Raw genomic sequence first — 15,099 nt, 5'->3', positions numbered from 1 at the left:
TAGTTCTCCTTTAGTTTAACTGGGTTTATTTATGAAAACTAACACCTGGGACATGCACTCACCTCTTGGGAATACACACACACCACACACACAACACACACACACACACACACACACACACACACACACACACACACACACCACACCACACACACACCCACCACAACACACACACACACACACACACACACACACACAACCTTTTGAGGTGGAAGCGTAGGTATCTGAGGATGGTCCGGCTTGGGAGGAAGGTACAGCTCATACAGGGAGTGCCAATGAGCCCGCTGATTGGCTGATTGGTGAGGCACGTGATTGGTCTGCTGATCACCTGACAGTATACCTGTGAGAGCGTAAAGACAGTCATTGAGTAGGAGAGTTTTGTATGCGTTGCGCCTGTGTATGTGTGTATGTGTGTGTGTTGTTGTTGTGGTGTGTGCCTGTATGTGCACAATATACAATCTTAGAAAAAGAGTTTCAAAACGTTCTTCAGTGTCCCCATAAGATAACCCTTTTTGGTTCCAGTGTAAACCATTTTGGATTCCATGTGGAAAGTTCTACCTGGAACCAAAAAGGTTCTTCAAAGGGTTCTACTATGGGACACCCGAAGAACCCTTTAAGGTTCTCGATAGCACCTTTTTTTCTAAGAGTATTGCTCATATGATGTGTGCCCATGTGTTGTTACCTCGTCTCGGAAAGTCTCAGGTCCTGACAGGTCTGCAGTACCCCCCGATGATGAGAACAGGGTCTGCCAGAGTCTCCATCTCCTGAAGAGAGTTAAACACTCGGATCGCTTCATCCTGAAGACTGGCATAGCCTCTCGTCTCGGACTGGGAAGAGGAGGGGAGGGGATGAAAGGAGGGGAGAGAGGAGAAAGGGATGGAGGGGGGAGAGGGAGAGAGGAAAGGAGGGAGAGGGGGAGAGAAGGAAAAAAAGTTATCGTCAAATCCATTCATGTTCAAGTCAGTGACAGATCAGGAGGATTACCAGGAAGTGACAGTACAAGGAGATTACCAAAGTGACAGGTCCACTCTACTTACTGACTTCTCCGTAAGTGTGCAGTGTAGGGGGAGTGTAGAGGGTGCGTGAGTATCTGAGGATGGATTCCTCCTGTAGGTCTGCTCCACCTCGGCTGTCACTTCGTCCTTGATATCTCTGATGAGCTTTGTAGTCGTGTTTTCTATGGGTGTCTTTGCTGTCTATCACTGCCTGTATGGCTGCTATCCATCTCAGAGCTTCATTCAGCATCTTGTGTGAGGCATACGAGTGCTTCCTACCGTGCACTATGATGTTCCAGTACCCTACAAAAGACAACAAGGGCATCAGTATAGACCCTACCCTCCGATCCCCTACACCCTCCATTTCTTCCCTACTTTCACTCCTTCCCTCTCATCCTCTCCTTATCTCTCTGGAGGGGGGAGAGGGAGAGAGGAAAGGAGGGAGGAGGGGGAGAGAAGGAAAGAAAAGTTATCGTCAAATCCATTCATGTTCAAGTCAGTGACAGTATCAGGAGGATTACCAGGAAGTGACAGTACAAGGAGGATTACCAGGAAGTGACAGTACCATGTTTATGATGCAGGCTGTATTGTGATGGTCCACTCTACTTACTGACTTCTCCGTAGGGTAGTGGCAGTAGGGGGGAGTGTAGAGGGTGCTGAGTGTATCTGAGGATGGGATTCCTCCTGTAGGTCTGCTCCACCGCCTCAGGGTTCAGACTGCTGTCCTTGATATCTCTGATGAGCTGTAGTGTCGGTGTTTCTATGGGTGTCTTGCTGTCTATCACTGCCTGTATGGCTGCTATCCATCTCAGAGCTTCATTCAGCATCTTGGTGTAGAGGCGATACGAGTGCTTCCTACCGTGCACTARGATGTTCCAGTACCCTACAAAAGACAACAAGGGCATCAGTATAGACCCTACCCTCCGATCCCCTACACCCTCCATTTCTTCCCTCTGACTCGCTCCTCCCTTCTCGTCCTATCTTTTCACTCCTTCCCTCTCTCACCTGTCTCTCTGTGCACTCGTTCCTCAGGTTGAAAGACAGAGCAGAGGGAGTTGAGGACGAGGGTTCCCATCTTGGAGGAGTTTCGCTCAGAGCTCTTGTAGTAATCCAGGGAGTTATGGMTTAACACGAACCAGCGTTTCTTCAGCTTCAGAACATTGCTCTTAGTTCCTGTCTTCATCTCCTTCTGGAGCCAACCTAGGGGTAGGAGGGAGAGAGAGAGGAGAGAGAGAGAAAAGAGAATGATACAGAGAGAGGGAGATAAGAGAGAGAGGAGAGTGATACAGAGAGAGATAGAGAGCGCAAAGGTATCACTTGTGGGCCATCATACAAGAATAGAATTGTGTGGTTGAGTTGTGTACCAGTGTGTGGGTGTGTAATGAGTAACATTGTCTGAGACCTGAAGACTAACACGATGCACAGTAGACCTATGTTCCAACTCAGTCAGACACACACGTGTCTGTGCGCTAGTGTGTCTCTATGTGTGTGTGTGTGTGCCTCTGTGTGTATCTTTATGTGGGTGTGTGTGTTTGTGTGGGTGTGTTACCCACCCCTAACCAGGAACTCCTGTCCGTCTATCTTGGCGTCTCCTTTAGGTTTCTGCAGCAGGCTGATCCAGTGGTGCATCTCCTCTGGAGTGTCGGTGTTACAGTGGATCACACGGTTCGCTGTGATGATGACAAAGGAGTTGGGCCTGGGCGCACACACACACACACACACACACACACACACACACACACACACACACACACACACACACACACCACACACACACACACACACACACACACACACACACACACACACACACACCACACACACACACACACACACACACACCACAACACACACACACACACAACACACACACACACACACACACACACACAACACACACACACACACAAACACACAAGGTTAGATACATACATGAACACATCTATTATAATCCCAACCATGTCAACCACAGTACTAGTTCATACCTGTCTGGGTTGTCAGAGGCACAGACTGAGTCAATCAGCCCCACTCCAGAGTTCCCTATAACATGACGACATACTCTTATTATTATGCAGCATGTGTGTATAACATGTGTGGGTAATTATAACATGTGATAACATGGTTAGAAGCTGTGTAGACTCTGACCACAGCGTTCTTGGGGTTGGCCTGTTCATGAGACATGTCCATCAGCTGCTCGGAGTATACACATGAACCTTACTGAGGACGTTATACCACGCACTAAGAGAGAGAGAGGGAGGAGAGAGGAGAGGAGGGTGGGGAAGAGAGAGAGAGAGAGAGCATTTATATTATCTCTCTATTCATTGGCATCATGTCTCCCTTCTCTGTGAGGAAAACACAGGTGGATCTGAATCCTATGGTTCTACGAGGTTGGTTATTAGAGACCATGGCCAAATACATAAGTCAAACACTTTGGTGTCTCCACACCTGGCGTCTCTGGCGACTCAGCAAACACCTGGTACGTCCTCTCATCTGTCACGATGTTCAACGCATCTCCTTCTCATGGTTGTTCACGATCTCCTGCGAGGAACAGAGAGGAAAGGAAATAGTTTTGCTTTGCAAGAGTGCATTGTGGATGGGCTTAAGTAGAGCATTGCATTGTGGGTTTAGAGTCTTACTTGGCGGCGCGGATGTCGATGGTTCCCTTCAGTTTCTCCTCGCTGTCGTGTCAAAGTACATCAGTTTGTGTTCCCTCAGAACAAACCATCGCATCTTCCAGTTCCTGCAGGGGGAGTAGGGTGTAGGGGTTCACCACAAGCACACACACACACACACACACACACACACACACACACACACACACACACACACACACACACACACACACACACACACACACACACACACACACACACACACACACATACACACACTCCCTCTAATCCCCCTCTAAACAAACAGACACACACCCCAACCTGCGGGACAGAGTGGACAGTCCTCCTCCCTCTATGGAGCCAGCCAGACTGAGGGACTCCTGTTTGGAGCGGAACCACATGAAGGTCTCATCCTTCAACACACACCCACGCCTGCGCCATGGAATCATCAGACCAGCTGAGAGGATCACACACACACACACACACACACACACACACACACACACACACCACACCACACACCACCACACACAACACACACACACACACACACACACACACACACACACACACACACACACACACACACACAACACACACACACACACACACGCACAAACACACAAACACACACACACGGTATCATGCATGTTCATTATGCCACTATGACCAGTTAAAGGGATGGGAGATAAACATGGGCTGTGTGTAAGTGCTGTGTATGTATGTGTGTGTATGTGTGTGTGTTTGTATGTGTGTGTGTTTGGGTTTGTACTCACCCTTCATGTAGAGGTAGCTATGGAAGTACGGAGGTCCGTTCCCATTGAGAAGAGTGACCCTGCCGTTGTGTACCTCCTCATCTGTGTCCAACAGCCCATCATGCTCATCATCACTCTCTATGTACTGGACAACACAGATATATACCTCAATATCTATCTATTTTGCAATATAACACACTAACACCATCATCACTCACTCTATACGTACTGGACACAGTATACAATTATTATTATATATATATGCAGTATATATATAGATATACAGGTAACTGCCAAAATAAAGGAAACACTTGAGTAAACGAGGGATACAAAGTGTACTGAAAGCAGGTGCTTCCACACAGGTGTGGAATTAACATCCCATCATGCTTAGGGTTATTATTTTGGTGACCATGGCTAGAAGAAGAGATCTCAGTGACTTTGACAGAGGGGTGACTGTTGGGGCACGTTTGGCAGGAGCTTCAGTGACAAAGACTGCTCAACTTGCTTATGTTTCACGATATGCCATGTCCGTCTCAGTCACCAGATCTCAACCAAATTGGACAATTATGGGAGATTCTGAAGCGGCGCCTGAGACCACCATCAACAAAACACCAAAATTATGGAATTTCTTGTGGAAGAATGACGTCGCATCCCTCCAATAGAGATCCAGACACTTGTAGAATCTATGCCAAGGCGTATTGAAGATGTTCTGACTCGTGGTGCCCCAACGCCCTATTAAGACACTTTATGTTGGTGTTTCCTTTATTTTGGCAATTATATGTACGTCCAACATGCCTCATAAATATACACAGCAATAACGTGTGTTTGTGTGTGTGTATGTGTGAATATGTGTGTGTGTACTAACTGAGTCAGAGCTGCCCCTGTATGACTCTATGCTGGCGTTGGTGCACGTGGACTTCCTCAGAGCTTCTTCCTCRGTCATGGCCGCGCTGCCTCTGTTGCTATTCTGCCCGGATGCGGAACCATCGTCTCCCGCGGTGACAGAGCCCTCCTCCTCGTCGTAATCTGATTCGCCGCTGTCGACCGGCATGCTGTAGATCGGCTCCTCCCCTTCTCCGAGGCTCAAGATACTCGGTGTCCTCCCTCCATCACCCTCTTTTATCTCCCCCTCTTTTCCTTTTCCCTCCCCCTCTCCAGGAGGCAGTGGTGGGGGGGGAGGTGGGAGAGGGGTGTCAGAGCCATCTCCAGCTGGTAAGGGGGGAGGCGGMGGAGGGACGGGAGTGGGTGAGGATGAATCGAGGGGAGGGGGAGGTGATGTAGAAGTAGAGCCCTCTGCGAAGGCCGGTGGAGGGGGCGGCAGGTGGGCAAACATATCCTGGTCCACGGCAGCGTCAGCCTCGGCTGGAGGAGGGAAGTCTGGGAGGAGAGGGACAGTGCACTCCTCCTCGGCATGGAAGCCCTCGTCCACCTCCTCCTCCTGGGTTKCGGCRGTGGCCATGCCTGGSRCCTCCTGGAGCCGCTGGAGGGCAGGGAGAKAACGGGTTAGWYTCAGGGCAGATAAGGCCAGATATGTTTTAAGCATATCCAACTTGACACAGGAGAGGGACACAGAAGAACAACCTCAACACTCTTCAGGAAATACGGAACACCAACCTCTGCGCTAGCGRTAGCAGCGGTGGCTAAACTGGGATCCAGACCTCCAAAGTCCAGGAGGTCGATTAGTTCTGTGGCCTTACGAGAGGCCTCCTTCTTCAGCCTCTTGATCTCTGCGTCCCGGCGTAGCCGGAGCTCCTGRCTGGAGGACTCACAGAGCTGGGAGACCCCATCCTCCCTCTGTTTCTGCAGGCGCTCGATCTCCAACTCTATACGCAAGATCTCCTCCATCTGACGGGCCTCTTCTTCCGTCTTTCCTTCCTTTTTCTGGAAAGGGAGAGAGGGAGGAGGGGGAAGGCGGAGGGAGGAAAGGGAGAGAGACACAATGGAGTGGAGAGGGAGAGAAAGAMAGGAAATTATAAAGAACGTCAGGTGTCATCTCATGACATCCCTATATCTGATGACATGGATGAGCCCATTCCTATGATAGTATATGGCCTCAGGACCAGACCATTTTCTAAAAGAGTAGAGAAGAGAAAGCTCACCTCAGAACCCTGAGCAGCCTTTGCTTCTACTCCTCCCTCCACCTCTCCCTCCTTCTTTCCCTCCTCCTGTTCTCTCTTCTTCCTCTCCTCTTCCTCTCGCTTCCTCCTCTCCTCTCGGAGAGTGTGGCAGCTTGCGCGGGCCACCTGTCCTCGTCTGTGTTTTTGGAGTACCCGCGTCGCCAAGCATCGCCGTAGAAACCATTTCCGTTGTATGTGGGTACGAAGGTACCCCTGGAGGGTGACGACGCTCCCCTTCACACGCTTAAAGTGCTTCCTGGCGGTGTAGGTGAGGATGTGYGCTCTGATGACCAWGCCTGCTTTACGGCGAACCTCGTCTCTCTCTTTCTCCAGYCGCTGTTCCAGAGACTCCTTCATAAACACCTAGAGGTCAGAGGTGTGACGTCAGGGGTGAGAGGTTGAGGGGMCAMGTGGGCAGGGTGAAATGTCACTTCAACATCTGTTMGCATCCACWGGTGTCAAGTCCACTAAAGTTCTGCTACAGTCTTACCTTGGTCTTTCCCAGCTGCCACTCCTTCTTGGCACGGTCGTATTTGGTCAGCAGGTCTGTACTCCTCTTCTTTTCATCCCCCGCTCCACTCACCTTCTCTTGCAGAATGATTTGATACCTGAGAGAGAGGAAGACAGGGGTGGAGAAAGAGGAAGTGAAAGAGTAACAAGTTAACAAACTAAGTTTATTTACATACACTGCCAGAGAGAGAATTACAAAAAGAGGGCGGGGAAGAGACAGAAAGACACACACACACAGAGAACAGAGACAGAGACAGAGACAGAAAGACACACACACACAGAGACATGAGACAGAGACAGAAAGATCACACACACACAGAGACAGAGACAGAGACAGAAAGACACACACAACAGAGACAGAGACAGAGACAGAGCCCAGAGACACAGAGACAGAGACAGAGACAGGACAGACAGACACACACACACACACAGAAGACAGAGACAAAGACGAAAGACACACAACAACACACAAGAGAACAGAGACAGAGACAGAAAGACAGAAGACAGAGACAGAAAGACACACAGAGACAGAGACAGAACAAGACACAAACACAGAGACACAGAGACACAGGAGACACAGAGACACAGACAGACAGACAGACAGACAGACAGACAGAAACAGACAGACAGACAGACAGACAGACAGACAGACAGACAGACAGACAGACAGACAGACACACACACACACACACACACACACACACACACACACACACACAACACACACACACACACACACACCACCACACTGAGGTTGAAGAAGTCTTTGAAGGTTCTGCGGACAGGGAAGCCGGCCCGGCGGATCTTAACTGTTTCTAACATCCAGAATACCTCAGCTGGTTCAGAACCACTTCCGGGTCAAACACGCTAGGGTTCTACACGGGTCAAGGTCAGAGGTGTTTGGTTACAATAAGTTCTGATATACATTTTGTGTCACCCTATGTTCAAGGAGTTTGATGTCTGGTAAAGAGTGTCTTACCACACAAAGGTACACTATATACACTACCGGTTCAAACGTTTAGAACACCTACTCAAGGGTTTTTCAACATTCTTACTATTTTCTACATTGTAGAATAATAGTGAAGACATCAAACTATAAAATAACACCTATGGAATCATGAAGTACCAAAAAAGTGTTAAACAAATCAAAATATATTTTATTTGGGATTTTTAAGTAGCCACCCTTTGCCTTGATGACAGCTTTTGCACACTCTTGGCATTCTTCTCACCAGCTTCACCTGGAATGCTTTTACAACAGTCTTGAAAGAGTTCCCACATATGCTGAGCACTTGTTGGCTGATTTTCCTTCACTCTGCAGTCAGACTCATCCCAAACCCATTCTCAATTTGGTTGAGGTCGGAGGATTGTGGAGGCCAGGTCATCTGATCCAGCACTCCATCACTCTCCTTCGTGGTAAAATAGCCATTACACAGCCTGGAGGTGAGTTGGGTCATTGTCCTGTTGAAAAACAATGATAGTCCCACTAAGCCCAAACCAGATGGGATGGCGTATCGATGCAGAATGCTGTGGCACATGCTGGTTAAGTTGTGTCTTGAATTCTACATAATCATCTGTTCACCCCCAGCGCGTCTCACAAAGACATGCCGCTTGAAACCAAAGAATCTCCAATTTGGACTCCGGACCAAAGGACAATTTCCACCGTCTAATGTCTATTGCTCGTGTTTCTTGGCACAAGCAAATCTCTTCTTCTTCTTCTTAGTTTCATTTAGTAGTGAATTCTTTGCAGCAATTTGACCATGAAGGCCTGATTCACGCAGTCTCCTCTGAACAGTTGATGTTGAGATGTGTCTGTTACTTGAACTCTGTGAAGCATTTATTTGGGCTGCAATTTCTGAGGCTGGTAAATCTAATGAACTTATCCTCTGCAGCAGAGGTAACTCTGGGTCTTCCTTTCCTGTGGCGGTCCTCATGAGAGCCAGTTTCATCATCGCGCTTGATGGTTTTTGACTGACCTTCATGTCTTAAAGTAATGATGGTAATCATTTCTCTTTTCTTATTTGAGCTGTTCTTGCAATTATATGGACTTGGTCTTTTACCAAATAGGGCTATCTTCTGTATACCCCCCTACCTTGTCACAACACAACTGATTGGCTCAAATGCATTAAGGAGGGAAATAGATTCCACAAATTAACTTTTAAGAAGGCACAACTGTTAAATGAAATACATTCCAGGTGACTACCTAATGAAGCTGGTTGAGAGAATGCCAAGAGTGTGTGAAGCTGTCATCAAGGCAAAGGGTGGCTATTTGAAGAATCTAAAATCTAAAATCTATTTAGATTTTCTTTTTGTTACTACATGATTCCATATGTGCTATTTCATAGTGTTGATGTCTTCACTATTATTCTACAATGTAGAAAATAGTAAAAATAAAGAAAAACCCATGAATGAGTAGGTGTTGTAAAACATTTGACCGGTAGTGTATACAAAAGTATGTGGACACCCCTTCAAATAAGTGGATTCAGCTATTTCACGCCACACCTGTTGCTGACAGGTGTATAAAATTGAGCACACAGCCATGCAATCTCCATAGACAAACATTGACAGTAGAATGGCCTTACTGAAGAGCTCAGTGTCATAGGATGCCACCTTTTCAACYAGTCAGTTCGTCAAATTTCTGCCCTGCTAGAGCTGCCCCGGTCAACTGTAAGTGCTGTTATTGTGATGTGGAAATGTCTAGGWGCAACAARGGCTCAGCCGCGAAGTGGTAGGCCACACAAGCTCACAGAACGGGACCGTTGAATGCCGAAGCATGTAAAAATCGTCTGTCCTRGATTGCAACACTCACTACCGAGTTCCAAACTTCTCTGGAAGCAACYTCATCGCAATAACTGTTCGTCGGGAGCTTCATGAAATGGGTTTCCATGGCCGAGCAGCCGCACACGAGCCTAAGATCACCATGCGCAATGCCAAGCATCGGCTGGAGTGGTGTAAAGCTCGCCGCCATTGGTCTCTGGAGCAGTGGAAATACGTTCTCTGTTGTGATGAATCACGCTTCACCACCTGGCAGTCCAACGYACAAATCTAGGTTAGGCGGATGCCAGGAGAATGCTACCTGCCCGAATGCATAGTGTCAACTGTAAAGNTTCATAGTTTTGATGTCTTCACTATTATTCTACAATGTAGAAAATAGTAAAAAATAAAGAAAAACCCTTGAATGAGTAGGTGTTCTAAAACTTTTGACCGGTCGTGTATACAAAAGTACGTGGACACCCCTTCAAATAAGTGGATTCAGCTAGTTCAAGCCACTCCTGTTGCTAACAGGTGTATACAATCGAGCACACAGCCATGCAATCTCCATAGACAAACCTTGACACTAGAATGACCTTACTGAAGAGCTCAGTGACTTTCAACGTGGCACCATCATAGGATGCRATCTTTTCAACAAGTCAGTTTGTCAAATTTCTGCKCTGCTAGAGCTGCCCCGGTCAACTGTAAGTGCTGTTATTGTGATGTGGAAATGTCTAGGAGCAACAACGGCTCAGCCGCGAAGTGGTAGGCCACACAAGCTCACAGAACGGGACCGCTGAGTGCTGAAGCGTGTAAAATCGTCTGTCCTCGGTTGCAACACCAACTACCAAGTTCCAAACTGCCTCTGGAAGCACAATAACTGGTCGTCAGGAGCTTCATGAAATGGGCTTRGATGGCCGAGCAGCCGCACACAWGCCTAAGATCACCATGCGCAATGCCAAGCATCGGCTGGAGTGGTGTATTGCTCGCCGCCATTGGACTCTGGAGCAGTGGAAACGTGTTCTCTGGAGTGATGAATCACGCTTCACCATCTGGCAGTCCAACGGACAAATCTGGGTTTGGCGGCTGCCAGGAGAARGCTACCTGCTTGAATGCATAGTGCCAAATGTAAAGTTAGGTAGAGGAGGAATAATGGACTGGGGCTGTGGAAATCTTAACGCTCCAGCATACAATGACATTCTAGACGTTTTTGTGCTTCCAACTTTGTTTGGAGAAAGCCCTTTCCTATTTCAGCATGACAATGCCCCCCGCCCACAGACAGACAGAACAGACAGACAGACAGCACAGACCATGACACGACAGACAGACAGGCATAGTGGGCAGGCAGTGCCGTCAGGCCAGCAGCGCTTCATGGCGACAGGTCCAAGGCAGGCTACAGAGTCTTATGCGCAGACAGACAGGCAGGACAGACCACGACACTTAGACAGACAGGACCCTAGATCAGACAGCCCACCAGTTAGCAGACAGACAGACACGACAGAAACGCTTCCGCTTCCGCTTTCGCCCTTTCCCCGTTTTCCCTGTCTTTCTGTCTTCCCTCTTACACCTTCCCTCCACGCGCACGCCGGCACACTGACCGGCTGCAGAAGTCTTTGAAGGTCTGCGGACAGGGAAGCCGGCCGGGGATGCTTAACGGTTTCATAACATTCAGAATACTCAGGCTGGTTCAGCAACACTTCCGGGGTCAAACCACACTAGGGTTCTAAACGGGTACAGGTTCAGGAGGTGGTTTGGTTTACAATAAGTTGTCCATGATATACCTTTGTGTCACCCTATGTTCAAGAGTTTGATGTCTGGTAAAGAAGTGTCTTAAACCCCACACAATGTACACCATATACACTTCTGGTCACAAAAGTTTTAGAACACCTACTCATTCAATGTTTTTTCTTAATTTGACCTATTTCTACATTGTAGAATAATAGTGGAAGACATCAATAACTTATGAAATAACCTTTATGGAATCATGTGTAACCAAAAAAGTGGTTAACCAAATCAGCCCTGGAGGTGTGTTGGGTCCATTGTCCTGTTGAAAAACAAATGATAGTCCCACTAAGCCCAAAGCAAGATGGGATGGGTGTATCACTGCAGAATGCACTGTGGGTAGCCATCGCTGATTAAGTGTGGCCTTAAAATTTCTAAATAAATCACAAACAGTGCCACCAGCGAAAGCAACCCACACCATCACACTCCTCTCATGGCTTCGACGGTGGGAATTATTTCACATGCAGAGATACGACCGTTCATCTACTACTCTGGCGTCTCCAAAGACATGCCTGGTTTGAAACCAAAGATCCTCCAATTTGGACTGCAAGACCGACAAAGGCAAATTTCCACGCCGTCTACCATGTCCATTGCTCGTGTTTCTTGCCCAAGCAAGTCTGCTTCTTCTTTCTTCTTAGTTTCCTTTAGTAGTTGTGGTTTTCTTTGCACGCAATTCGACTCATGAAATGGCTTGGATTCACAGCAGTCTCCTCTGTCCAGTTATTGAATGTTGAAGATGTGTCTGTTTTGAACTCTGTGAAGACATTTATTTTGGCATGCTGTACAATTTCTCTTGAGGCTGGTAAATCTGAAACTTATATCCTTGCAGCAGAGGTACATCTGGGTCTTCTCTTTCCTGTGGCGGGTTCTCAATGAGACCTAGTTTGTCATCATAGGCGTTTGATGGTTTTTGCGACTGCACTTGAAAGAACACGTTCAAACGTTCTTAGAAATTTTCCGTATTGACTGACGCTTTCATGTCATAAAGTAATGATGGAATGTCGTTTGTTTGTTGCTTATTAGTGAGCTGGTCTGTCCTATAAATATGGGTATATTTTACCAAATAGGGGTCTATCATTTCTGAATAACCCTACTACCACTTAGATATTGGTCAGAGTGCATTAAGCAGGACATAGATTCCCAAATTTAACTTTTAAAAAGAATATCACAATCGTTATTGTAAATGCATTCCAGGCTGACTACTTCTCATGACGATCTGGTTGAGAGAATGTCAAGAGTGTCAGTAAAGCTGTCATCAGAAGGTAAGGGGTGGCTTATTTGAAGAATCTCAAATTAACATATCATATTTAGATTTTTTTTTTGGTTACTACATGATTCCATATGTGCTATATTCATAGTTTGTGATGTCTTCACTATTATCTACGCAATGTAGAAAATAGTAAAAATAAGAAAAACCCTTGAATGAGTTAGGTGTTAAACTTTGACCGGTACGTGAATATACAAAAGATCGTGGACACCCCTTCAAATAGTGGATTCAGCTAGTTCAAGCCATCCTGTTGCTAACAGGTGTATTAACAATCGAGCACACAGCATGCAATCTCCATAGACAAACCTTGACATAGAAGACCTTACTGAAGAGCTCAGGTGACTTCAACGTGGCACCTCATAGGATGCCATCTTTCAACAAGTCAGTTTTGTTCCATTTCTGCCTGCTAGAGCTGCCCCGGTACCTGTAGTGCTGTTATTGTTGATGTGGAAATGTCTAGGAGCAACAAACGGCTCAGCCGCGAAGTGGTAGGCCACACAAGCTCACAGAACGGCGACCGTGAGTTGCTGAAGCGTGTAAAATCGTCTGTCCTCGGTTGCAACACCAACTACCATTCAAATGCCCTCTGGAAGCACAAAACTGGTCGTCAGGAGCTTCATGAAATGGGCTTTCGATGGCCGAGCAGGCGCACACGAGCCTAAGATCACCATGCGCAATGCCAAGCATCGGCTGGAGTGGTGTATTGCTCGCCGCCAATTTGGACTCTGGAGCGTGGAAAACGTGTTCTCTGGGTGATGAATCACGCTTCACCATCTGGCAGTCCAACGGACAAATCTTGGGTTTGCGGCTGCCAGGAGAATGCTACCTGCTTGAATGCATAGTGGCCAATGTAAAGTTAGGTAGAGGAGGAATAATGGACTTGGGGCTTTTGTGGAAATCTTAACGCTCCAGCATACAATGACATTCTAGACGTTTTTGTGCTTCCTAACTTTGTTTGGAGAGCCCTTTCTATTTCAGCATGACAATGCCGCCCTGCACAAAGCAAGGTCCATATAGAAATGGTTTGTCAAGATCTGTGTGGAAGAACCTGCAACTGGCCCACACAGAGCCCTGACCTCAACCCATCAAAGCACCTGTGGGATGATTTGGAACGCCGACTGCGAGCACAGGCTAATCGCCCAACATCAGTGCCGTACCTCACTAATGCTCTTGTGGCTGAAGTGGAAGCAAGTCCCGCAGTAATGTTCCAACAGTCTAGTGGAGGTGTTATAGCAGCAAAGAGGGGACCAACTTCATATTAACGCCCAGATTTTGGAATGAGATGTACGACGAGTAGGTGTCCATACTTTTGGTCATGTTAGTTTATGTAAAGTGATAGGTAGGACTTTTGGGGTTAATATAGATTGTAGTGTGAAAGACATAAGCTATGTAATAGATAATGCTAACCTTCTCGTTGTTGGGTTTGATGCATGCGCACAAAAAAAGGGTTGGACACCACTCAGAGTTCCCATGAGGAATGGAGAATCCTGAGAGATAGACACAGAGAACAGTACACCACACACACACACACATCACCCACACAACAACACCACACACACACACACACCACACACACACACACACACACAGCACACAACATCAACACACAACACACACAACAACACACACACACACAACACACACCACACACCACAACAACAAACACACACAGCATTCTCTCACCCTAAACTGTGAGCTGACGGTAGGCTTGCGCTCGGCTTGCTCTCCCATCTTCAGAGTCTCCTCACTGTTCTGCTGCCGCACTCTCTCAAACAGATCATAGATGAAGTGCCAGTCTGCCTCTCCTTTTTTCAGCACTGTTGAGGAGTCCATCTCTGAATGTATCTTGTTTTTTCTCCAGAACCCGTGACACAACAGACCTCTCCCAGCATAGTGTCTGATGCCAAACTGATGGTCAGCCAGTCGAGGCTTCACATAGTAAGGGTTTGTCTGCAGAGGGAGAAGGAGACAAGTTATATCCCCACCATATTAATGAATGTCACATCTAGTAGATGGGTATGTGTATCAACAGGAGGCTGGTGAGGGAAGGACGGCGCAATAATAATGGTGGAATAGAGTGAATGGATTGCTATCAAACTATGTGTTTGATGAGTGTTATACCATTACGTACACTCTGTTCCAGCAATTACTATGAGCCAATCCTCCCCAATGAAGGTGCCACCAGTCACCTGTTGGTGGTTTTGGTGTGTGTGTGTGTTATGTTGGGTGGGCGGGGTTTGTTTGTGTGGGTCTGTGTGTGTACTGTATGACTCACAGAGTGCCTGCTGTGTAGTTTCTCCAGCAGTGTGAAGC

The 15,099-nt window shown here is 47.3% G+C and overlaps 1 pseudogene; it reads right to left on the bottom strand.

Moving 5' to 3' along the window:
- The window catches only part of LOC111953375 (unconventional myosin-X-like), a 47,836-nt pseudogene that overhangs the window by 8,069 nt on the left and 24,668 nt on the right, over window positions 1-15,099 (bottom strand).

Source organism: Salvelinus sp. IW2-2015, linkage group LG27 (assembly GCF_002910315.2).
Source record: "Salvelinus sp. IW2-2015 linkage group LG27, ASM291031v2, whole genome shotgun sequence".
Taxonomy (NCBI): domain Eukaryota; kingdom Metazoa; phylum Chordata; class Actinopteri; order Salmoniformes; family Salmonidae; genus Salvelinus; species Salvelinus sp. IW2-2015.
Note: the sequence above shows the minus strand (reverse complement) of the source record. Positions and strands in the feature narration are given on the sequence as shown.